Source organism: Diorhabda sublineata, chromosome 7 (assembly GCF_026230105.1).
Source record: "Diorhabda sublineata isolate icDioSubl1.1 chromosome 7, icDioSubl1.1, whole genome shotgun sequence".
Classification (NCBI taxonomy): domain Eukaryota; kingdom Metazoa; phylum Arthropoda; class Insecta; order Coleoptera; family Chrysomelidae; genus Diorhabda; species Diorhabda sublineata.
Window position 1 is genome coordinate 6,126,244 of NC_079480.1, and position 24,935 is coordinate 6,151,178.

A 24,935-nucleotide genomic window follows, 5' to 3' on the forward strand; every position below is an offset into this window, starting at 1 on the left:
GATAACTTGGTTATCGTCTGAAAACATATTCTGTTTTATTATAGAATTACATTATCAAACATACCAAAAAATACCGTTTACAATAAAAAATTTGTATGGAAAGCATTTTATGGATTTTTGCAATGATAGAAAGTATCAATAAGATCCGACGGCGGAAGAATTGGGTTGATGTTGACCCATTCAAAAGTGTTAAATTTCAAGAAGCGCCAGCTGCCCGAGATTCTATACGACGAAAAGTGCAATTAGATCCTTGTGAAAGGAAACAAAATTCGACAGCTTCAAGTAGAAGTAGCAAAAATGATAAATGTATGTAAGGAAAATACCCCTGAAGGACTGCAACGGTAATTCTATGACATAGCCGCGGTAGAATTAGCTTGGCGAGTTGGGTAAGCTGCTGCTTGCTTGATTGACTTTTATTGTATCTTGTATTGAATCAAACAACGATGGTTCTGTAATAAATTGAGTTAAATATAACTTTGTATTTAATAAGTCTTGCCGTGTTCCAACAAAGTGTACTGGAAACAAATTTTCAATAGAAAACAACGACAGTAACATTTGTACTGTCAGTCTATTTAAGAAATTGATGTCAAAAACGGGCACAAATATTAAAATCAACAGAATATTCCTAAGAATAAATCGTAAGTGGAAATCAGAAACTGATCTCTGTTAAGATATTATGCCTATTGAAAGAAATACGATTCAAAATTGGACATAATCATCTACCGAAGCGATTTGATTGAATGCCAACGAAAAAAACATACTAATCACATCAAGTTGATTGACCAAAAGTGGTGTACACGAACAAGATATAAAAATTACGAGCCACAACAATGCTCAAACTCAATAAAACCATACTTCTCTATCCAAATAACCCTCGAATTATCAAAGTCCTTGGGTTATTATTACTGATAAGAGCATTGGGAAAAGGGCAAGAATGTCAATTAAAAACTGACAAAACATTTGCTACTTGTAGAAAAAATTAGAGAATAATATATTGAATGACAACACGTTATGAACGAGATGTAAGCATTAATAATGTTGGAGAACAAACCAGTGTTAGTAAAATAGAATTGCCTGCCTATGTTAAGTAACAACGACTTCGCAAAGTCAACTACCTATCTGGGTGGTATACAGCTTTCCTATTTTGGCTTTAAAAACCTTGAATGTAAGCATCGTTTTCATTGTCTATGTATTGCCGCGCACTAACAAAAGGTAGAAGTACGGAGCTTTCCTTTAGTTCCTTACAGAAGCAATAAGAACCGACGGGATTTTCTCCGATGTTCTCCAAATGGTAGTTCATCCGACAGTGTCCAGTAGTTCTCCTTAGCTCGAGATTGTTCCTTGAAAGGAGACCAGTTGGTGAAATAGCAAAGAAATCTCCTCGATTGGGGTCTTATTCCATTTTTTTGATTTCTTCTAATTTTCCCACTTTTTCATGAACACGACTTGATTGCCTTTTGGGAAACCTATGAAATGTTGGGGTCCTATTGAAGGAATTGTCCCGCCTTTTTCCGTCATATGATCGGCTTGTTCATCGCCGACTACTCCAGTGTTACCAGGTACTCAAATAGGAGTAACTTTATTGTTTACTTCCATTGAGTTCAAAGATTCGATGTAGTCCCATGCTAGCTTTTACTCAATTTCTTAAGAGTCAAGATGTGCGAAACGATCTGCATAGGCTGTAAGGATAGCGTATGTTTCCAGCTGGAAAATGGAAGGTTCTAAGCCCATTGTATCAGCGAATTGGGTGCTTGGGCCATACCATACCATACTTGTCTGTTTTCCATTTTCGAGTAATAAATGTAGAATACCAATGATCCTCGTGGAAACAAATCTCTGCATTTGACCATTGTTGTCGATTTTTTATTATAATTTCTAGTTTTTCTTTTCTTCCATAGTTTGGAAGACATCTCGTCAGTGATCATATCTATGGGTACTTTACTTTTTTTTAGAATATTGAGATGCCCAGTTAGGTCGTTGGGCTTGATATGTTCCGTTCCTTTTATGTCTCAATCGCCCACTTTCTATGGAGGTGTCAAGGGGGGCAAGTCTAAAATGACTGTCGCGCCTGTGACCGCAAGGGAACCCTTTGCGACTTATCTATAGTTGTTTCCTCAGTTTTGATCTTGTTCTTGACCACCATATGAAAGCTGTGTAGCTCATGATAGATAGATCGCACAATGAATTTGTACATCTAGCTGATCATTCAAACCCAGCAGTATAAAGCTATTCGTACCTTATGGTTTACTTCTTGAAGATGTACTCTCCATATCAGTCTCTGATCGCAGGTCACCTAGAGATATTTAATATCTGACTCACGGGTTATTCGTTCAATCTGAGGGTTTTTGGAACAGAATACCATAATTTAGGTCGACATCTATTGAAGTGATTTGATTATAAATGCCTTATATTAATACAATTTTGGGATTTTATCATTTATTTTCTGTATACTCATAATTTTTCTAAAAATGTTTTAAAATTTTCGATCCAACACTGTGATTCTGCATGAAAACATATTTAAAGTAACAATCAAAATTTCATAATATCGTGATGGTCTATCTAAGATTCCCTCGTATTTAATCCAGTTTCAATTTGAAAATTGTATTGGATACACGAATAACAACCATAGAATTTAAAATGGCAATCAAAAATCATCTCGTGACTATCATAAATACATTAACAGTTATTGATAAACTAGATTGTTGATATAATGGTCAAAGCTAATACAGTTATGCCAAAAAGAATACGAACCACTTTCGCTGTAAAAATTACAATGTTGCATCAACTTGAAGATCCGCTAACTATATATAATTTACTTCGACGATAACGTTTTTTGTGACTAATTCATTATGTTTTGACATATCCAGGTCCTGAATATATCATTATGATGAAATTAAAAACAGTTATAAAAATATCGGCAAATATATTTATGAGAATGACTGATTGTTTGACTCACTTAACTAATTTAGGAAGACTCCTACGCCATTAGTTTGGTTTTAGGGTGAGAAAGTTAGTAATTATGAACTAAGATATATGTTACTGATAAATTATGATTAAAAAAACCGTAGACGTATATGTGCAAAAAATTAGCACATACATTTTTTGGTTATACGTGGGAGATTCTGCTATATTGGTTTTAGGTATTTTAAGCTCCACGATTTTTGTACATTTCGGTTTAATTGGTGTTCCAAATAGATCAATTTTTTAAATCCTTAAAATCTTCTAAACGATCTTTCTTATATCTAACTAGCGGACCCGACAGTATGTAGAATGTAAACTGGAAATTAGCTGTAACAATTAGACCGGTTTGATGAAAATTTTTACCAAAAACTTATTACATACATACCTAATGTCATTCATATATATTTATCACAATTCAATCAATCGATAGCGTGTTATATGCTTTCAGAGATGTTGATTGTAGAAGCTGTGTTGAATAAAAACTTGAGGTCGTGTTAATTGAAGGTGAAAAGGTTGAGTCTTAAACTATTCTATAACGGTTATTTATACTTTGAGTTAATTATTAATACTGAAATTTTCGTAATGACATTGCATGTACAATATTTTTGGTTAATCCTTGAGAGGTATGAACAAATAAATTCGACGGATTTTACGTAAAAGAACTTTGATTGAGATTGTTTCCAGCGTTTTCAAAAGTTCTGGTGGAGGATTTAGTGATGGCAGTGAAACTTTTCCAGATGCGCAACATAAACCGGACGATTCACCTTGGTATTTGAAAGCATATCAATATTGACATTCTTTTTTCATACTACCAATCATGATTAGCGAATGTGATGAATAGTCTATTCCATCATGGTCATATTCAAACGCAAGGCGATTAAACGATGCAGTCTGCCGGAGCTCTCATCTTGTGATTTTTTTTTGTCTTCAACGGACGTTACTAAACTTTTTTATTGAGCTGACTCCGAATACTTTTCAGTTTTCTATCTATCCTAGAGACGGAATCACCTTTTTCTGAAACACTATGTACAACCATATGCTTTAAATTTATTCTATTTATCTAATAGTCCAGTCAAATTAGTCCTTAAAATAGAAGTGAGTTAACAAAAATTCCCACAGAGCTAAAAATTGGTATGAATGTTCAGAATACTATTATTGTGAAAAGTCCCCACAAATCCCCCTTGTGCAAAAAATTTTATTGACAGTGAAAGTTTGCAAAAATAGGTTTTTAGTTCAGATAAGAATTGTAGATTATACGATTCTCTTTAAGAAAATATCTACACTTTTTTTCATAAGTATTTCCATTTCCATGATATAGCGGTTGAAAGAATTGAAAAAAATATTTTATTCGTAATATGCACATGTTTCCACACCACCTATGAGGTAGTGTAATTAGTGCGTTTTTTAACGTGTTTTGCCCGGTAGGCCTATTCCATGATCTACTGTTATCCTATTGGACTCAAATTGAGTATTGAAAATGTTGAGAGCTGTGTAAATTATGTAATATATAAACGAAAACATAGGCGATAGATGAAATAATTTTCAAAATATTAAAAAACTTTATAGAAAATCAAAAAATATACCCCCCGAGCAATACGACATCCAAAACGCCTTTGACTTCATATGGATCGATAGTTTCATTTATAAATTGATAAATTCAAAAGTACCAAATTATTTGATAAAAATTTTGCATTCCTATTTAACCAATAGAAACTTTTATGTCAAAAATAATGAAAGCATGGCGGGTCCATACCCCATAAATTCTGGAGTTCCGCAAGGGTCAGTTTTATCACCTTTGTTGTATTCCCACATGACCTAGCCACTTGTCAACTAGCTATAAATGCCTCAAAAACAGAGTATTTGTTACTCAGACGTATAGCTACGGTACATTGTGCAAGGGAACACAAATGCTAACGCTCAATTAGCTAAACAAATACAAAACGCTAAGATTGCAATGAGCAGACTTTACCGTCTCATTTGTAAACACAGTAAACTCACCACACAAAGCAAACTTTTATTATACAAGCTAATCAATAGACCCATTTGAATATACGCAGCCCCAGTCTCTACGCAGGTACGAAACAAAATATCCGCACCCTTTAGGTGGTACAAAACAAGTGCCTCCGTATGGCTATTAAATATTCATGCTACCCAAGACTTCCTAGAATCTCGTGTTTACATGACATAGCCGCCATACCCACTGTCAAAGACTTCGTTGCCAAAATTTCAACAAACTTCTATAATTTTTGTCTGCCAAAAGATCTTCGAGAAAAACTCAAAGCCGCAAATCGCGCAGTAGATATCCACGACAGTGGGTGTAGGCTTCTGCATGGTTGACTAATCACATAGTTTGGTTGTAAAATCCCAAATTTTACTAATATCGAAATCATCGTAAATCAAAACTTCCACATATCCATACGAATCAACGTCAGCCACGTTGCCTTCTCGAAAAATAAAACCTCGATCGATTTTTGAAACCCTGTTTTTCAGCAGCTGATCATGGATATTTTCAGGGATTCTGGGAGTCACAACTATATACCAGGGATAGAATTATTGTAACTACGTCAAACTAGTGGATAATGCCTCGATGCAAGGAGCCACAACAGTACTTCCCGACGTATACACGACATCTATAGATCGCCTGAACAACGGCCAACATACTTATTGTTAATCTTTTAGATGTAATGTAAATAGGGAATTATAACAGGAAATAATAATAATAAATCAATAATAAAAAAAGGAAAACATAATTTGGAAAAATTATTCGTCGGATTCATAATAATCCAATGGAACTTCTAGTGTACTGTCTTCGTTTTCTTCTTTTTCGTCATGTTCCTGCTGGATACAAATATATTCTATAAGTGATATCGTAATTTCCCTCATCTAGTATCGATTCAACATTGGCACGACTATTTTTGACAATTGGTACATGCTAAAAAACAAAACAGTCCAACCTTTTTACAGCCACGTTTAGCATTGCAACCTTTTTTGCAATTGCAAAAGGTGGTGTAAAGGAGTTTTTCTGGTGCGGGTGGGAGTAACGTGTGAATTTGTTCCAATGCATTGTCAACTAACTTCTTCTGGATCCATTTTATTACCAAGCCACACTTGAACTTGATTAGATGTTGTTGAGTAGCAGCAGAGGTTGAGGGAATGGAGGAAGACAAGCTAATTGCACTTGTTTTTTATTATAAGGTTTTTTTGGAAAAGATAAGTATCGGAGTTTATCCAAACAGGTAACTTTTTTTGGAACTCCGTACATAGGAAGAAGAAAGCGTTTACTCGTATAACAGTTCAAAAATGTATATGAATGTACATTAACTTATTACGTATATTACGAATAAAATATTTTTTTCAATTCTTTCAACCGCTATATCATAGAAATGGCAGTACTTATGAAAAAAAGTATGGATACATTTTTTGTAGAGAATCAGATGATCTACAGTTTTTGTCTGAATTATTTTTGCTGTAAAACTCACCGTTTAGCTGAAAAACGCGAAAAACCTATTTTTGCAAACGTTCACCGTCAATAAAATTTTTTGCACAAGGGAGATTGATGGGGACAATTCATTTATAATAGTATTCTGAACATTCATACCAATTTTTAGGTCTATGGGAATTTCTGTAACCTTCAAAGTCTTATTTGACTAGACTATAACACCCGAGATATACTTTGATCTCTATCATTTCTTTTTTCCAAAGTATAAAGCCACGAACAAATTATTTTGTATAGGAAGTGGTGAACATTTATTGGAACGTATCTTTGATAGTTTATCGATTTCAAAACATGTGTCCATCTTTAAGTATGCAAATAATAACGTTTTGTAATAACGAGTAGAGTGTAATACCTTCTAAATAAGTACCTAATTTTATATTCGTATGATGCAGATATGCAAACGCGTCATGTTAAAGTAGCAACAAATTACATCAATAGAAAACAGTTACGAAAACATATTATTGAAGTTCTTATTTTAATCATATGAAACGCCGTTGAATTCCCATAGCCTTATGATCGTATCGGTACTTATCGGTATTTGTAGCTGTTCATACCGATGAAGAAGTATTGAAGTAACAACGTTTACACGGAAGTTGTTCTGGTCGCATCAAAAGAGATGACATTTAATTCTAGAAGATGTGAATTTACACTTGAAATTCGTTTTTCCCGCTGTGTTGATCGAACATAATTTAATATTATGAGAATATGAAATCGACAATTCGTACTTAAATAGAGAATTGGGTAGTGAAGAAAATGAAATTAAGAGGGGCTTAAAAGGTTATTTTTTTCTAAATAAGTACGCATCAAATTATTTAATATGAAGATATATGATTATTTGTAATGACGAATGTTTCATTGATAACATCTGCTAATAAGCAACAAATATTTTGGTCGTATATTGATCGAGGTTAAAAATATTAAACAAAATCTACATACTACTTATTTGAGTTATTTGGAGGATGATAGCAGTATAGGAAAAGTATTCATGCCATGTCCACTTAATTATCACAAATCCTGTACATTTGTTCCACGTTGATGGTCCTTTCTGTGCGAGCTATCCTATATAAAGAGTTAAAATATTGAAAATATAAAAAGGAGTATTGTCTGTCTTCTTATAGTAACATAGACCAATATATGGATCGATTTAATCCTTATAAAATATTGTGCAGGGTTTTTAAAACCAGATACTAAAAATGTATTACACAAAAATTGTAGGGAATCTTTTTTCTTGTTCAGAAAGGGTTAGTTGTCACTTTTATCCCCCTATTTTTCACCCAACTGGAACAAATTCTTTTTTTAATTTTGTTTTAAATTGCCTGATTATTTTTAGTTAAAAAACTAATAACCTTTTAAGGAGCTAAAATGAACGGTGTTGTAGAAATTTGCCTCTAAACAAAAGTCTGCAGGTAATTAAATATTACTCAATATTTCTTAATTATAATCTAGTGGCACGTGTCATATTTTTGATAATTCGTGACACTTTGTGTCCAAAATATGTGTTGTATACCGACGAGACTATATTTACTAGGGAAGGAAATTTCAACTCTAAAAATAGTCACGTTTGGGATGAAAAAAATTCTGATTTAAATCCTATCGATTTTTTTATATGGGGCTATATGAAGTCGTTAGTGTACGAAACAGTCATCGAATCTAAGCAAGATCTAATAGCTAGAATTCAAGCTGCGGCAGAAATCATTCTATCCCATCCAGGTTTATTCACAAAGACACGTTTTTCAAAGACAAAACGGTGTAATAAGTGTAATGAAGTAAGCAGCCAACAGTTTGAACAATTGAGATCATGAATAACTTTTATTTGTCTCGAAATACTTATCATTATTCAAAATTAAATGAATATTTAATTAATTTGTAAATTACTTACGTGCTTACAGACTTTTGTTTAGAGGCAAATTTCTACAATAACGTTCATTTTAGCTCCTTAAAAGGTTATTAGTCTTTCAACTGAAAATAATCAGGCAATTTAAAACAAAATGAAAAAAGAATTTCCTCCAGTGGCGTAAAAAATAGGGGGATAAAAGTGACAACTAGCCTTGACACCACGCCACTGACTGGTTAAATTTTTCTAAAGTTTATTTGTGTCAAAATATTAGTTTATTAAGGCGTTCTTGATTTATGGCAAATTTTTTATTTTGATTTAAAATTCTGAGCACTCTATATCTAGGCTCCGTACGAGTTCGTATCCCTATATCAAAATTTATTGAGATCTCTTTGTAGTAAAGCGTTGTTGGTCGAATATAGAAACACCCTGTATATAGAAAGCAATCATTAATGAAACTAACCGATTTCTATTTTAACTAAAGCCTATTAACCTCCTCTGAAAAGGACTGATAGTTTAGGTAACGCAAATATAAAGAAAACCATTTTTTTTCCTGCCATTTTCACTCAGTATGAAGTTCTGTGGAACCTACAAAATCTTCGTAGCTATGTACCACCAATGGTTTAAATATTCACTTCCTTCTATATTATAATGTTAAAAAGCGACGAGCTCGGCTCACGGCTATACAACTACCTATCATTAGGTAAGACACAACATACCCACCTCCATATTTGGACACCACATACTCAACTTGATGCCCGTGTAAAAAGATTGCTGACCTAAAAGATCAATCATTATCATTACGTGGTTCGATTACTTGCCAGTATTGCATGTAAATATGAAAACAACAGTTGAAATTTTATGCTATACAATAAAAAATAAAATTCAGCTTGCAAAAGGTTCAATTATTCGTATCAAAAATTATGCTAAACGGTATGAGTTTCATGTGATTAGGTCTTTAGATTAGAACGAATTATAAACAGATGTTCTAAAGAATTGTAGTAATAAGGGAATTCTGTTATTATAGGAAGATTACTGTTTCATTTAAAATAATTTATATGAAAAATTATCTCATTGATATCAAATGTTACTAATTTGGTGTTTTAGCTACGGAATAATGAACAAAGACAGTTTTTCCTGATTTTTTATAGTAGTACATCTTACCTTGTCTAAGGCCTAAACGATATCTAAAAAAACCCTCCGAATAGTATTCTTTATCTTCAAAAGATTGGTACACTTTTTTTGTGACTTGATGAACTTGTTCTACCGAGGCATATTGCTCTCTAAATCCAAATTAGTGGTTAGGTATTAATCTGCTGGTTTTTAGGATCGGTTCTATTTTCTCAATCAGTTGTGTTTCAAGAAGTTTTGACATAACTGTTTATAGTTATAGTCTTGGTCTGTAAGATTTAGTGTCTTCAAGAGGTTTCACTGGCTTAGGAATTAATATAATTTGGCTTACCTTCCACAAATTCTTAATACAGCATTAATACAGTTGTGTTAGAAACTTCGGCCACTTATTTGATAGTTCCTTCAGGATTTTGTCACTAATTATGTCATATCCGAGAGATTTAAACTGTTGTATCGATTTTTTACCTAGTGAATTTTTCTAGAGGAGGTTCTAGTTGATATAGAGATTCCAGAAAATCTTTGATTTCGGTTTCAATATTGAGGTTGTTCTCTATGAGGTTGGGACGAAAGTTCATTTGAAATTATGCAGAATAAAGCTCTGTATTTGCGTCGTCGTTAAGAAGAAAAGTATAATCCTGACTATGTAGATCCCATGGTTAAACATCAATCAAAAAAAGTAATCACTCATCGGCGGCAGATACACTGGACGTCTGTACGTCGTAAAAGAATAATGAGGTAAGATCAGTACAAAGAAGTATTATCGATCGACAAAACCGATTAATTCCGCAGCTTAGAGAATGGTTTCTAAATGGGGAACCATTCACTTTCAAGCAAGATTGAACTCCCTGCTACACAGCTCGGTCGTTTCAAGCTTTTTTGGCAGAAGAAAATATCCTTTACCTTATTTTTTTTGCAACCACCAGCATTAACTACAGTAGTTGGTCTCTAACCTTCTGAAACGGTTAAACCTTTCTAATTTTTTTAATTATCAATTTAACATGAAACTTTTGAAATAATTTCTTCGAATTGTTAAATAATTTCAACAAAGACTATTAACAACTTTTTTTCTGTTTCTAAATTGCCGTATTCTCTACTTCAAAACTATAAAATGCATTCTGATTGTTGATTTTCCAATGAAGCTTTTTTACAATATTTTGTGCCTTTGCAATAGCAGTAGTCTTCAGGATTAAATTCTGAAAGCAAATCCTCAAATGCTACGAAATGTTCAGCATAAAAAATTACTGCTTCCGATCACGTTCTCCACGTAGTCAATACTAGTTTGGGAGGTAAAGGTTTAATCGGTAAATATTTTCTAGTATCTTTGTAAAAGTGAGCCACATACTTTTTTTTCAATTCACTTCTATTAGGAACACTTTTCTTGAAATAAATTTCCAAATTACTTTTGAAAAAGGAATTTTGTAGTTTTTCAGAGGTATATTTGCACAAATCGTCGCCTCGCTTAAATCAGCATTAAATTTTTTTTCTACGTACGGTCTAAGGTAATTGATTTTTTTTTGAATAATTCATCTTCTTTTATTTTTACTTGTTTTGTCCCAACATGTTATTCTACCACAAATTTTTATTTGATTCGTATCTAAAAAAAAAAGAAAATAATTCACTATAGGCTTTACAGAATATTTTCTCATTAATGTAAGCAAGTTTGGGATAGATCCTGATCTAAAAATTAACCAGATTCGGATTGTCCTTCGGTATTTTGCGTTTCTCAGAAACAAAAATACTTTTACCGATAAACTAAACGTTCACAATGATCAACTGAAGGTCAATGGTGATGATGGTTAAGTAATGAATTATTGATGAAATAAAACATCAACCCTTATCGCATCTATTGAAAAAATAGTTGGAAATCTCTAATTGACTGGGAAAGGAGAAAGGAAAGCAAACTAAATCGTAATTATTTACAATAAGACAACCACGCTTTCTGTAGAACTAAGAAATTCAGGTGAAAAGTTAGAGTAATTTATACCAAATTATCGAAACATCAAAATGTTTTAATAAAGACTAAAATTAAATCGAAACATAAAGACTTTCATCTATCAAAAAACCAATTTCAATTAAAAGACACCTAAAAGAAAATATAACAAAAATGACAAATATAGTGTCTTTTTAGTAATGATTTGGATCTATTTCGGCTTATAGGAAAAGGTGTGTTATTATACTGATTTGTTGCTACCTAAATAAACGCCTGGACAAAATTTTTTAACAATGACACTTATTATTCAAGTCAACATAATTTTGTTTTGATAGTAATTCGTATTAAAACTCGTTTTATACTAAAACTGTGTTAAAATTTTCTCAAAAAGTGCTGATTGAAGCAGAGTTTCTGTTAGAAGCAAGCTGTTGATTGTAATTGTTTGGAAGTTAATTTGCGAATATATCAAGTAAAATTTGTCTCTGAAGGAGGCAGTGCGAGCATCAACTCTCCTGAATGAAGGATATTCAATGCGATATGCTGCTGGTTTGTTAGGAAGACATCCTTCCAGTATCAGCCACATAGTGAAGCAACGTAATGAAACGGGCGAGTCACTAGCAATTTGCTAAAAGCTAGTTTAAGCAAGAGAAGACGAGAAAACAGAAAGTTCAGAAATTAGATTTTACAAGACTACTACATCCGAATTGGACCATCAATGAATTGATGGAAACGGATTCTGTTCTCCGATGAAACTAGAGTTAGCCTTGAAGCCCCAGATGGACTTTGGTGTGTCTGGCGAAGGCAAGGAGAAAGGTTTTGCCAACTATAATATCTCTCCTAGAGTGCCCTTTGGTGGTGGTTATAAAATGTTTTGCTTCTATGCTCACGGAATTGGTGCCCATACGTACGAGGCCTATGAATGCCTAATATTACTTAGACAATATTATTGTCGAACATGCTCCGCTTGTCAAGACTAACTTTCCATTCATGCATGACAACGATCATCCTCACGTAGCTAGATGAGTTATTGGCTACTTACATGATGTTAATATCCCTTTATTAGAGTGGCCACCTAACAGTCTGGAGATGAATCCTATGCAATGGACATTGAACTGCCTGTTATAATTGCAAGATAATTTCCTGTTTCAATGTGCATGGTACCTTACTTCAGATGTCAGCATATTGATAGGAAATGTAAGTTAATATGTAAGCATTTTTGGTTGGTTCGATCCATCCGGGTCGACGGCTTATTATTATTATAACTATGATCGTTGTCCAGTACAGACATGTAACGTTATCAATATACGTGTGAGAGATTTTTGAACTTCCATTATTCTAGCGAATAGCTAGATCATGTCCCCCTTTTTACCCTAAAGGACACATTCTTCACATGGCGATCCTGCCAGCCCAAAATAAATTAAAATGTTGAGTGGAAAGTGGCTAAATGTGCAAGTAAAGTGATAGCAGAAATGGGATCATCACAATCAAAAGAAGAGGTAATTATAGCACAAAGCGGTAATAGCGGAGGCAGTACCACCAGTTGGAGCCAGAATTTTCCATATCTGAAGTTTTGGGATTGATTGCTTTTGTACTTTTTTTGTTCCTTATCATATGGCGACTTACTCTTCGTTGCAAGAAAAGTTTGGAGAAGAAGATCAGAGAAGAGATCACATTCTTCACACCTATAAGCATCTATGGAACTATCTGAAAAAGGGGATTCGAAGTCATAGTTCCCCTATTTCTTATCACAACCAACTCATAGAGGTCGCTATTGAAGATTAGGAGAATATACCGCAAGCTTGTGTTGAGCATTTGATATCAAACTTGTCGCGACGTTTGAATGCAGTGATAAGGGCCTACGCGCTATTAGGGTTGACCCATATGCATTTATCTTTTAGTGATTTTTATTTATGCATTTCCAGCAAAAACAAACTTTTATGGAAAAAATATGGCAAATTAAAGTTATGTTAAGATCATTCGTATTATATTAATTTAACTTAGTTTTATTTAGTATTTCTATTGTAAATTTTGGTTTAGTTTTCTAGTTTTTTGTCTATTTTAAGTGGAAAATATAACATCAAAATAAGGTCGCGTCCCTGCTTCTTAATTGATTCATTGCATGTAATGTATAGTTTTTTTTTTCTGTATTATTTAGTTTCTTCCTTCGAACCAATGAATTGTGGACGTTTAAGAGTTGCCGTTGTAAATCACCGTCCACAAAATGATTTATTATTGGTGAGATTGTCGGACGTTTTGTATTTAAATAAGGCATTTAAACTGTACATTCGCTGGTCATACAGATTCCCTGATGCGTTTTCACATATCGCATTTGCAATTGTAATATGCATACGTATATACTTACGTAAAAAATAACATAAAGAAATGATCCTTGAGTATAGCATTACGTGTACTTCTAATTTCAAAAGCTCAAGACTTTTGCTGAATTACTTTTTGCACAAAGATAAATGGAAAATTGCTTCGTTAAAATATATTTTATGGGATAACATTTGTTGGGCTGAATTATTTACCCATCACAGCCACTGAAGGTCAATTTTTAACTTTAAAGATAATAAAGAAAATCTTGACACAACCATATTAACAATATAGAGACTGAATTCTAAATACGAAACGAATTTGTGACGACTATGTTTGATATCCTCTAATAATTTAAATATTTATATTATTGTTATATCATTTACCAAACCTCAATACTAACAGGAATTCAATGAAATGTCGATCTGATTTCATTCTTATTCAATTAAAAGTTCCTGGAGGAAGGACGGAGATCAATAAAGATATGCTACGCTGAGGACGCAATCTTGATAGCCGATAACGAGGATTCCATACAACAGCCGAGAATCTTAATATGCAGATATCTGTAGAAAAAACAAAATCAATGGTAAGAGCAAAAAAACCTACAGGATGTAAATTAACTATGAACGACAACCCCATCCACCAGTGTATGCGATTTAAAACTAGAGATCACAAGCGCCAAAAACTTGCAAGAAATACGACCCAAGTAAATAAAGCTTCAGGAATCTCTGCGTATCTGCAGGACCTCAAATATATATTCACCGATAGTAAAGGGAAACCCGAGTGGACACAACAAAAACTAAGAACATGATTAAAGAGATTAAACAATAAGAACTATCAAAGAAGTGAGCAAAGAGATCAAATAAGAAGGATCAGGATATAGTACGATTGACAAGATCGAGACGACGCTATTGGAGAGACAACCACGTCGATAGAATGATGGAAGATCGATCGGTTAAATAGATAAAGAATGCAAATCTAACATTAAGAAGACCTTTCAGCCGGATGTCTACTTCTCAAAAGGCTGAATAGTAGAGGACACAAGACTAAGTCTTAAGAAAAGAAGAAGAAGAAGATTTTTCGTACTTAAATTTCCGGACTACAGAATTATTCATATCTACATTATAGAATTTTACTATAATGATGGATCCATTTTGGAAAATTCGTAGTTATAAAAGTCAAAATTCAAATGCAGCAACCTTTGAATTCACAATAATTATGTAAAGTTATAATACATACAGTACAGGCAGAAGTGATACAGGTTTGTAGAGCGTTTAGATTGCTTCTCGTAGTAAGGATGATGTTAGTGCTATTGAAGAAGTTTTGTTGTAATCTATGTAAGTTTAGTAGAAAACTGATGGATTGAACCCGGACGTCAATTCTTTTTATTAAATTTTCTGTTATTTTAATTTTAGATGTTGAGGGTTGATTGTTCATATACGGTACATTTTCTGTCTCCATTTCTGTAAAGGGTTCGAGTGGATTTTCAATGGATTTGACGATTTCATTGGCAACTTTAATTTTCTTGCCATCTTCCATGGCGCTTCAAGGTTAATATGTCCCTTCCTGCATTTTTTAAAATAGTTGATGAAGAACTTTTGAAACAGTTACCTGTGTATAAATGGGGGTTTTCTAATTTTCAAAAAATTGCAATTTTATTAGCCATACGGCGGGCAATAGAACGAGCCGCGGAGCTAAACCAATGCAGAGATAAAACAGTGCGTGATATCACAATCTACACGGATAGCCAAGCGGCTCTGAGATCACTATCGTCTATGGCACTGAGATCTAGCTCAGTGGTGAGATGTCGCGAAGCCCTGTCATGGATTCGTGATCTAAAGGTTATACTCTGCTGGATACCTGGACATAACAATGTAGAAGGGAATCAAATAGCAGACAAACTAGCCAAATTGGGAACAACCAGGAGCGTGGACGAAGCGGTGGGCTTGCCACTACCACCGATCAAATTGCTGAGATACACGATAGATAGAATATTAGTGTCATCTCACGCTCCTCGCGGCCAGTACTACAGAAGAGGAAGACAACAGTACTGCTAGCCTATGGGAAAGCCGTGATTACCGGTCACTGAACAGTAGGCTCTAGACTCAGGTAAATGGATATCAGAACCGACGATCTCTGTGCAGAATGCAGTGAAGAGGAAGAAACAATAGAATACCTAATGAGTCACTGCACAGCATTGGCGTCGAAACGACTACAATCCATGGGGAGGGAAACAACAAGCAGCGGAGCTGGGTGTTAAGGACCCGAATCACTTCTTTGCAAACTGAAAAAGCTTGGGAAGGGGGCAAGTACCTGGCACCGGAAGAGATAGGGAAGGGGAGTAAAATTGTGCTGACTGAAAAGTCAGCAAGGGCATCACAATGGGCCTAAGGCCTCCGAGTAGATCTCGGCTGAAAAGTGGAGATCACCCTGTTAACCTAACCTAACCTAAACTAGGCATACTTCTGAATTTGTTGATGCCAACTACCTGTCTAGTACATTTCCCGTGTTGGTAATTCAAAAAGAAACGATTCTCTGGCTACTCAATCGCTCGAAAAGCAGCATATTTTTTATATATCTCATAAAATTCTCCCGTTACAGTGAACGTTCTTGGCTTTTTCGTTTCCGTGTTATGTAATTATGTAATTAAGTAAAGCTGAAGCCTAATCCTCTAAATTATCGATTGTTAACTTCCACAGCTACTCTCTAGGAGATGTCCCTTCGACGCCTATAGCTACCTACCACTCTCTACAAATAAGCGAATAAGATCCCAGCGGATTTTTAATGATTCTAAAAATAGTTCTTTTCCAAGTAAATTTATCTTTATTAGTAGATACTCCTTGTCTGGAGTTTCGATTAGAAATCTCTGCAATTGGTCTGCTGTTATTATGTTTGATTTTTTGAGGACGGAATTGTCAGACTTTCTTTTCAAAAATGAACGTAATGATAGTACTTCGCAACATTTAATATTGTGACCAAAGTGTAAACGCCTTTAAAGTTTTCGACAACTCTTCAAAGTATACCAAAAGTACAGTTTCCGAAAAAGATTTTCCGGCAAGAAATCTATATTAGTTACTTTTGCTGCTTTTTTCGATATCTCTAACGGAGTATTATCAAAATCGTCACTACTGTCAGTATCCATAGTATTTATTATAAATTGTTATAATTATGTCCTACTAATATAATAGTTAATGGAAATTGCAATTTTTACCAAATCACGAATGAAAACTACAAGAATTTAAAAAACTTCTATAATCCGACAGGTGCATCAACTATTTAATATTGACAATAGCCAACTGAGTTTGACTGTCAACCAGACTTACTATCTGTTAGTTTTGGCAATCCTACGAGAACGAGTTTGTAAAAAACAACCCGAGTTGTGGAAGAACAACTGTGGATTTTGTACCAGGACAACGCACCTGTCCATAATGCGCTATTTGTGAAGCAGTATTTGGCCAGTAAGCGCACTCTAGTTCTCGAACACCCGCTGTACTCACCAGGTTTGGCACTGTGCGACTTTTTTTTGTTTTCCGAAGATAACATCTGCTTTAAAAGGGACACAACTTGAATCGATAGAAGCGGTAAAGCAAAAAACGACAGAGCTCCTAAAGGCCCTTGCCAAAGAAGACTTTCAGCACTGCTTCGATCAATTGAAAAAACGTATTCAAAGGTGTGTGGCGAGGGAAGAGGAGTATATTGAAGGGGAACGTTCGAATGTATAATAATTTTTAAAATAAAACACTTTTTCGTAACCAGTCTCGTTATTTAATAGCCAGACCTCGTATGTGGTTTGGAAAGTAAGTTAACTTTTTATAGCAGTTGTAGAAAAATATAGTTCATATACTATGACCGTTCTATTTCAATTTAGTCTTTCAAGATAATATGGAGATCCCGATAGGCGATTACGCGAGTAACGTAAATTTATGCTGCTACAACAAACTATGGTCAGTTTAATTTTTATTTCCCTCTAGAGAGCCCATCTACTATATTGTATATCCAATTGGGATACAAGACAAAAAAATAAATATCTATTTGTATCAGTAGTGATTTGGTTTTGCTTGTTGTAATCATTGTGACTTCTCTATAATTCAACCAATTACAGGTATTTGTTTTATGTGTATGAGGATGTTTTGAGAATACCTTTCATTCAATCTTGTCTCTCACATTGCTTTGTATGAAAATTTGCCATATTTTCTTATTGTAATTTTTAGTTAACAATATAAACTAGCGCAACGTAACATTTAAATTCCACGTAATTACTAAAATTTAAATATGCAATTAGATATTGAGCAATCTAACGAATTGTCAAATCAATTGATACCCATTTAAAAATGGCCCCCAGTGGAGTAAATAGGTGCTTTTGTGGTGAATTTTTGTGTGGTTTGTGAACTCATTTGTTGGAGTTTAATGTGTAGTTGCTAATTGAAGAGTTACTGTTTGAAGAAATGCGAAATTTCCTCCTGGAAATGTTGCTTTTTAAATGGTAAATATAGTCTAAAAAGCAAGTATTTTGGAAACTTGAGTTTTCATTTAATTAATATGAGTCAACTCCACTTAGAACTTCGAGTTTGTTTTTGTACCTTTCAGCTACCACTCATGTTTTATGAAATTGAACGCACAATACATGAAAGTACTCTGTAAACAGGGTATTCTGGGTCTTGGTGCAAAAGATTCGATAATGAGTAGATGACCCTTCCTTTCTGAGTTACATGCCTTTAAAGTTGGGAAATCAGAACTTATATTTAAGTGTTTAACATTTTTCTTAGTAGGTGAATTGGTCGGGAGGGTCCATTTACATCAAGTTCCTCTGAATTAAATACAATCGATTCCTTTTTTTGCGGATATCTCAAAAGCTTGGTATATGCCACACCAGCAAATACATATCGATAGATCTATTGTGACGCTATAAGGAAAAATCTTGGAATGCTCTTCCATGTTCAAAGAAATATACTGCGTAGACTCCGAAAGTGTGTAGAAGTGCAAGGTACCCACTTCGAACATTGACTTTTTTTTTGTTTTTAGTTTATAAGCTAACTAGATTTAATTTAGTTAGCTTATAATTTAGTAAGTAACACGATGTTCCACAGTATACAGTTGAACTGGAAATATTTTATTATGTTTAAATATCTCCTGTAAGTATTTTTAATAAATAATCAAAATTTATGATGATTTTCTTTAGAATGTTTCTTTATAGCGAACGGTTTGCATGTACAACGATCTAAAAATTCACTCCTAGACCGTAAATTTCATCGAGTTAGACAAAGATTACTTTTTTAATATAAAATCGATTGAAGAAATGCTTAAATTATACAGGTCATTCCTATAAAAGTAAGGGATTGTTAACCATTGGGTATGAGCCGCCCCTAGCCTTCAAATAGTAGTTCAGAATCATTTATTCCGTCAAATACCACATGGACATACATAAGCATCCAGTAAAAATTCATAACTCAGAAGCGAGTGTTTGTATGGGAACATTTTTATTCATATCACAGCATTATTTTCACGTCATCTACTTCCGAATTTTTTGCATCAAGTTCCAGAACACTCTGTATATTGAATATGGTTTCAAATCTTACTCGCAGACTAACTAAAACTGAAATAATACTTCAGCTTCAGCTATATTAGTTTCAATGTACAAAATAACTCCCTGCAGCAAAAAAACAAGAGAAGTTACCACGGGTACATATGGGAAAATCAATTGTTAATCCCATGGCCGCCATTTTGACGCTGGTCAGCTCTTTTTTTAATTAATTAATTGTGAGAACAGTTAAAGTCAAATTTTTATATAGAACATTTTAGAGGGGATATTGGTGCTCTGCTATCAGGGAAAAACGATGATTTAGATTGCAAAAATTGAATCCAAACCGATCTACAAAAAGGACATATCTGCGGACATGATTTCAATTTACCTACAAGTGATCAAGTTGCAATTAACCCGTATGTTTAATATATGAGGTGTTGGTTTCCAGATTTTGTTCATCATTATTGTTTGCGAGACCTTGATGCATTACTATGAGTTTTTTGGAGAAAATTGATATAATGGCTTCTTTGATTAAAGGGTATGTAAATATTTATGAATTTTATTTAGTCGTTATTTGGCATATTGAATAGATACTCATAATTATAATTTGGCGCTGAAAGCTGCAGCTAGAACAGGAGTCCAAGAATCAAGCATCTGAAAATCAATCTCTACATCGGGAAGAATAAAAAGACTCCATACTGTACGAAGATATATTGAAAAATTCTTTTTCAGTTGAGGAAAGAGATGATAGTCGGACGGAGCCAAAGATGTTGTTTAAGGGGAGTGTTCTAGTATTTTTCAGTGCAACATGACACCTTTGGATAGCTTTCTGCGTCTTTTCTCTTCAATTTTTTCTCGTAGTGGTCAGTAATGTGGAATAATAATCTCCCTTATCCAAAAAATCAATCATAATTACTCCACGGCAATCCCAAAAAACTGAAGCAAGAACTTTTTCATCAGATTTTTGTTGCTTTGTTTCTGGATTGTAGAAATGTACCCAAGTCTCATCCATAGTAACCATTCGGCTTAATAAGTCTACATCGTTTTCAAATCGAACACAGATCGAACGCGATGTTTCTACCCTTGCACGCTTTTTGTCAACATTCAAACATTTCGGGATCCATTTTGCAGCAATTTTTCTCATGTCCAAATTGACGTGAACTATATGATTAACGCGTTCGTATGAAATATTCAGTACTTCATATATCTGTTTTAGCCCAATGCCCAATTTTTCCCAATACTTGATGATGGCTCGATACTCCAATTTTTCTGGATTACTTTTTTGACGTCAAACTTTACACTGACACTTCTAATAAATTATTGTTCGTCGCTATGGTAACGCAATATTTTGTTTATGCATGGAACTGGTTTATGCTAAGTAGATATCAATACAACCTCGTATATTAGCTTACTCGCTGCATCCAAGAGAGACTTTCTATGTATTTGATGATCTCTAGAAATACCTAGAAATTCGAGTAACAGTTAAGGTATGCTATAGTGAAAAACAGACAAGAGAGATAAGAAAATTTTTGTTAATTTAATCACCTTAGGATAATGTACAATTAACGTTCAAGAAATAGTTAAAACTTGGGCATTAATTACTGTGACTGCAAGTGAGAGGTAGCAAAAACAGTGCACTATCATAGATTCATTTGTTTTTTTTTTAATATTAATATATTCAACTAACAAAATTGTGATATTCATTTTGCAGGTGCCATTTTATTCTTGTTTTCATCCAGTTTAAAGTCGTGACCATATATCAGAGAAATAATTCAAAATAAAAACGGTAGAATCCCATGCCTTTGCGTGATTCAACAATACCGACCTTTACTAGAAAAAATACCAAGCTAAGAAAAACAAGAGAACATCCCACACTCGGAGGTGTAAAAATACTATGATAACATGAAAAATCAGAGTAGCTAACATGAAAACTATCTTCCTTTTTGTTTACTTATTTGCTTTTTATCTCTAGACGCAACAAGACTGTGAACATGCCTTAATGGGTGTTCAAACTTCTATTGAAGTTGGTTTACAGAATACTATGTTGCCAAATATATATTTCAATTCACGAGTCTCAATAATTCATCCGTAAACTTATCTTAGTAAGGATTCTTAATATCTACCAGCTATGTTAATTTTTTAAAACCTCGTTAATTTACTATATATTCTTAGAAGCAGCTCTAACAAACTTAAAATGAAATTAATCATCAATTTTTATTGTTTATGTAATCTAAATTTAACAATTCAGTCAGATATTCTTCGCGAAATTTATTGAATAGATTTTAAAATGATTGAACTGCTTGCCAGGAAATATACGTTTTTAAGGAGTGAACACTTTTATTTGATGATAATGATGACGATGAAAATTTGAACGGGTTTCTTCGGATGAAATATTTCTCACCTAGAGATTCCAGATTCCACATACTTATGTAGTGAAGTAGCTGATAATGTAATTAGATTTGTTAAATTCTCACTCCAAAATAAAGAATCTCTCAATAAAAAATTTTAGTATATTCCTAAAAAACGAACCAATCAAAAAGATTATTATGTATGTAAAGTAGAATGTTCTTAATAAACATAGTAAAATAGCAATTTTTCCGCAAATTTAAGTTAAATACAATACCGATTATCTTTTGTTGTTCCCTGTATTATATGTTTTTCGAAAAATCACAAAATATGTGGCAACATCGATGATCCATTATATCGAGAAGGCCTTGAGTCAGCACGCATTTCTAGATCGATTACGTTCCTTGGTACTGAGAATATTTTATGGGGTGATTTGCCATTTGATATGCTAAGTACCTGGTACTCTGGTAGCCTTGTCTGAGGTGCGAGTGCATTATCGGAAAAGAAAGAAAAATAGGTGTTCTCAGGTATGTTAGTTGTCTATTAGCACGAAAGGAGTTATTTAATCTCTATGGCTCGGCGAATCTAATACAATTAGTATGTATGTACTGTGCCTAACATATCAGCAAATGAATGAGACTGCAAGAAATAAAGTGAAGACAGTAGGTATGTCAGTGGTTTTGAGGTGGAACTTAAAAAATAATTATATCGAGAGAGAGAGAGGGGGGGGATAAGCTTTGTTGTCATTACAAAATTTTTAATTTTTACCGACAAAGCGACACAATTTTATAATAATAAAAAAATATAAAAATATACTTATTATAGTAATTATAATATATTATAATCTTATTTCATTATTCTTCACTACTCTGCCACAGAATAATAAGATTTTTCAAGCAGAAATGTATTTGTCAATCTTCGGAACTTATTATAGTTCGGTCAATTTAGACATTAGAAGTTACATAAATCCCCACTAAACTGAAAATGAGTAAAATTGTTTGAAATATAATTAAAAATAAAATTTGAAAGTTCCCCATCATTCCTGTATATGGAATGACGATTTTCAACAAAACGGTAAGTTTTATCATGAAAATACTTCGGAAAAAATTGTAAATCGTAAAATTATCTACAAAAAACGTATCAATACATTTTTTCCTACGAGCCACTGTTTCTGAGATATAATGATTTAAAAAGTTGTAATCGTTATAATACACACACGTTCCGACGCCATCTATGATTTATTGCGTGTAAACATAGTACATGATTTGACACTTTGCAAAAATGATTAATAAATTTCCGATTGATGTTGAGCTTTTCCTGCTTTTTAAAATTTTTTTTCCAGTTGGAAATCGAGCGGTTTACATTTTAACCAGCAACAATAGTTGTGTCTGTCAAATTGAATTGCTCTATTGCTCTTTCAAGAATCAATTAGCTTGTTTGACCAAAATATTTTCAGCAGTAATCTTTTTATCACAACTCTAGAGATGTATATATATATATATATATATATATATATATATATATATATATATAGCGTTTTCATGCATATTATGACGATTACAACTTTGATCTGTAGTATTTTTATGATAAAACTCATCGTTTTGCTAAAAATCGCGAAAAAGCTATTTTTTACCTTTGACCTTGAATAAATTGGTTTTCCATACACAGGAATGATGGGGAACTTTCAAATTTTATTTTTAATTATATTCTTAACAATCTCACTGATTTTCATCTTGGTGGGTATTTATGTAGCTTCATTCTTATTTTTTGGTCTAATTTGACCGTACTATTAAATTTATTTCTCATTTTTAATTCCAAATTTAGCTGATAAAATAATTTTATGGAGCTGTAGATGATGGAATTTTTTACCAGAACAGAAGTGGGTATAGTTGAGTAAATGTCCAAATTCTTTCTTCTAGTAGAGTGGGCATTAATTTGAAAGTTTTTGCGAACTAAACAAACAGATTCCAAAATGAAAAGAGAGGAGAGAGTTAAAATTTTGTTTGTTTTTCAAAATAGAATTCGCAATGCGTTTTTCTACTCAAACCATAAATATAACGAATAGCTTTTTTTGTAATTTTAAGATGGATTCGAAAAGGTGCAAACTTCAAAACCCCCAGGAAGTTAACTATGGCGAAGAATCGAATACCGAGTAGTAAGTTTTTCAAGCAGTACGAGAATCGAGCTATTCAGACACAGATTTATCTGCAAAACAAGCAGAAGATAATTTTTTGCCAAGTTGTCTACATGTACAGGTCATTGAAGGACACTGTCAATATGTAGACCAAGAAACTTAATCGTATGGTAAAGATCCTTTATAGGATGAAATTAAAGTTTTCTCAGTGTTTAAACAGAGACCGTTCATGTCAGATCATGACTTTATTAAAAAAACGTGAATCACAATTATGGAATATTAAGCACTGTTCGTACGTGAAGGTCCAGTAACATAGCGATGACAAATAGTCAGCAAATAAGGAACTTTATCCTTTCCACAAATCAGGTGTCGAGTAAGCATGCGTTTTAGCTATGGCTGCATAAGTAGCTTTAACGAAATTATCCAATGTACCAGTTGAACCTCTAGCTAAAGTATAACAGTCCTCAATACCAGACATCCGAAGAAGTTTTTTAGGTACAGGAGCATATACGATTCCAGTACCTCGGAGAGCTGGAATTAACCTCACAGTAACAGATCCACACTTAACCAATTACCTTACAAGGTACTGTGTGACCAATCTTGTTACCCCAGTAACCTCTACGGACAGGTACTATAGATAACTTAGCCAAAATAATAGTTCTCTTCACCCTCAAACCAATATGACCTTTACTGTTTCCAATAGCAACAAAAGCCTTGAATCGAAGATGTTGCCCGGCACGAGTTTGTTTCTGTACTAGCATGTTTTTCAATACTTCATCATTTAGGTCGGGCTCAATAAAATGATCAATGATTCAACCAAATTCCTTAATGGACAAAAAGTGATCGATTTTTCCATCTTTCACAAAACGTCCTAACTTAGTGACTGGTATCCATTCTTTATGGTCTGTCTTTCCAAGACCACATGCGCGTCCACGACCTCAACCGCAGCTTCTTGTACCTCCTTGGCTACCACCACGCCCACTACCACCAAAACCACCACGGAATCCACCACGTCCACTGGCTGGAGCTGCGTCAAACATTGTTCAGTTCCCTCTTTTTCGACGACAACGGAAGAAAAGACTTGATAGTAATGAGATCTTTGCCTATGATGATATAATGTAAGGATTATATATCTGGACTACTCCAGGTTACACTGGTGTCATCTGCGAGTGAAGTGAATTCAGCATTAATTCGTAATTCTGTGACATCATTAATGAATACCAAAGAAAGAACTGGACACTCAACCCAGAGGTACACCACAGCTAGCTG

The 24,935-nt window shown here is 33.7% G+C and overlaps 1 protein-coding gene and 1 pseudogene across 4 annotated transcripts in view; one reads left to right on the plus strand and one right to left on the minus strand.

Annotated features, from left to right (window-relative positions):
• Positions 1 to 24,935, plus strand: part of LOC130446732 (uncharacterized) — a 233,304-nt gene that overhangs the window by 61,354 nt on the left and 147,015 nt on the right. The gene's annotated exons all lie outside the window — the stretch shown is intronic.
• Positions 24,013 to 24,706, minus strand: LOC130446861 (40S ribosomal protein S2-like; annotated as a pseudogene).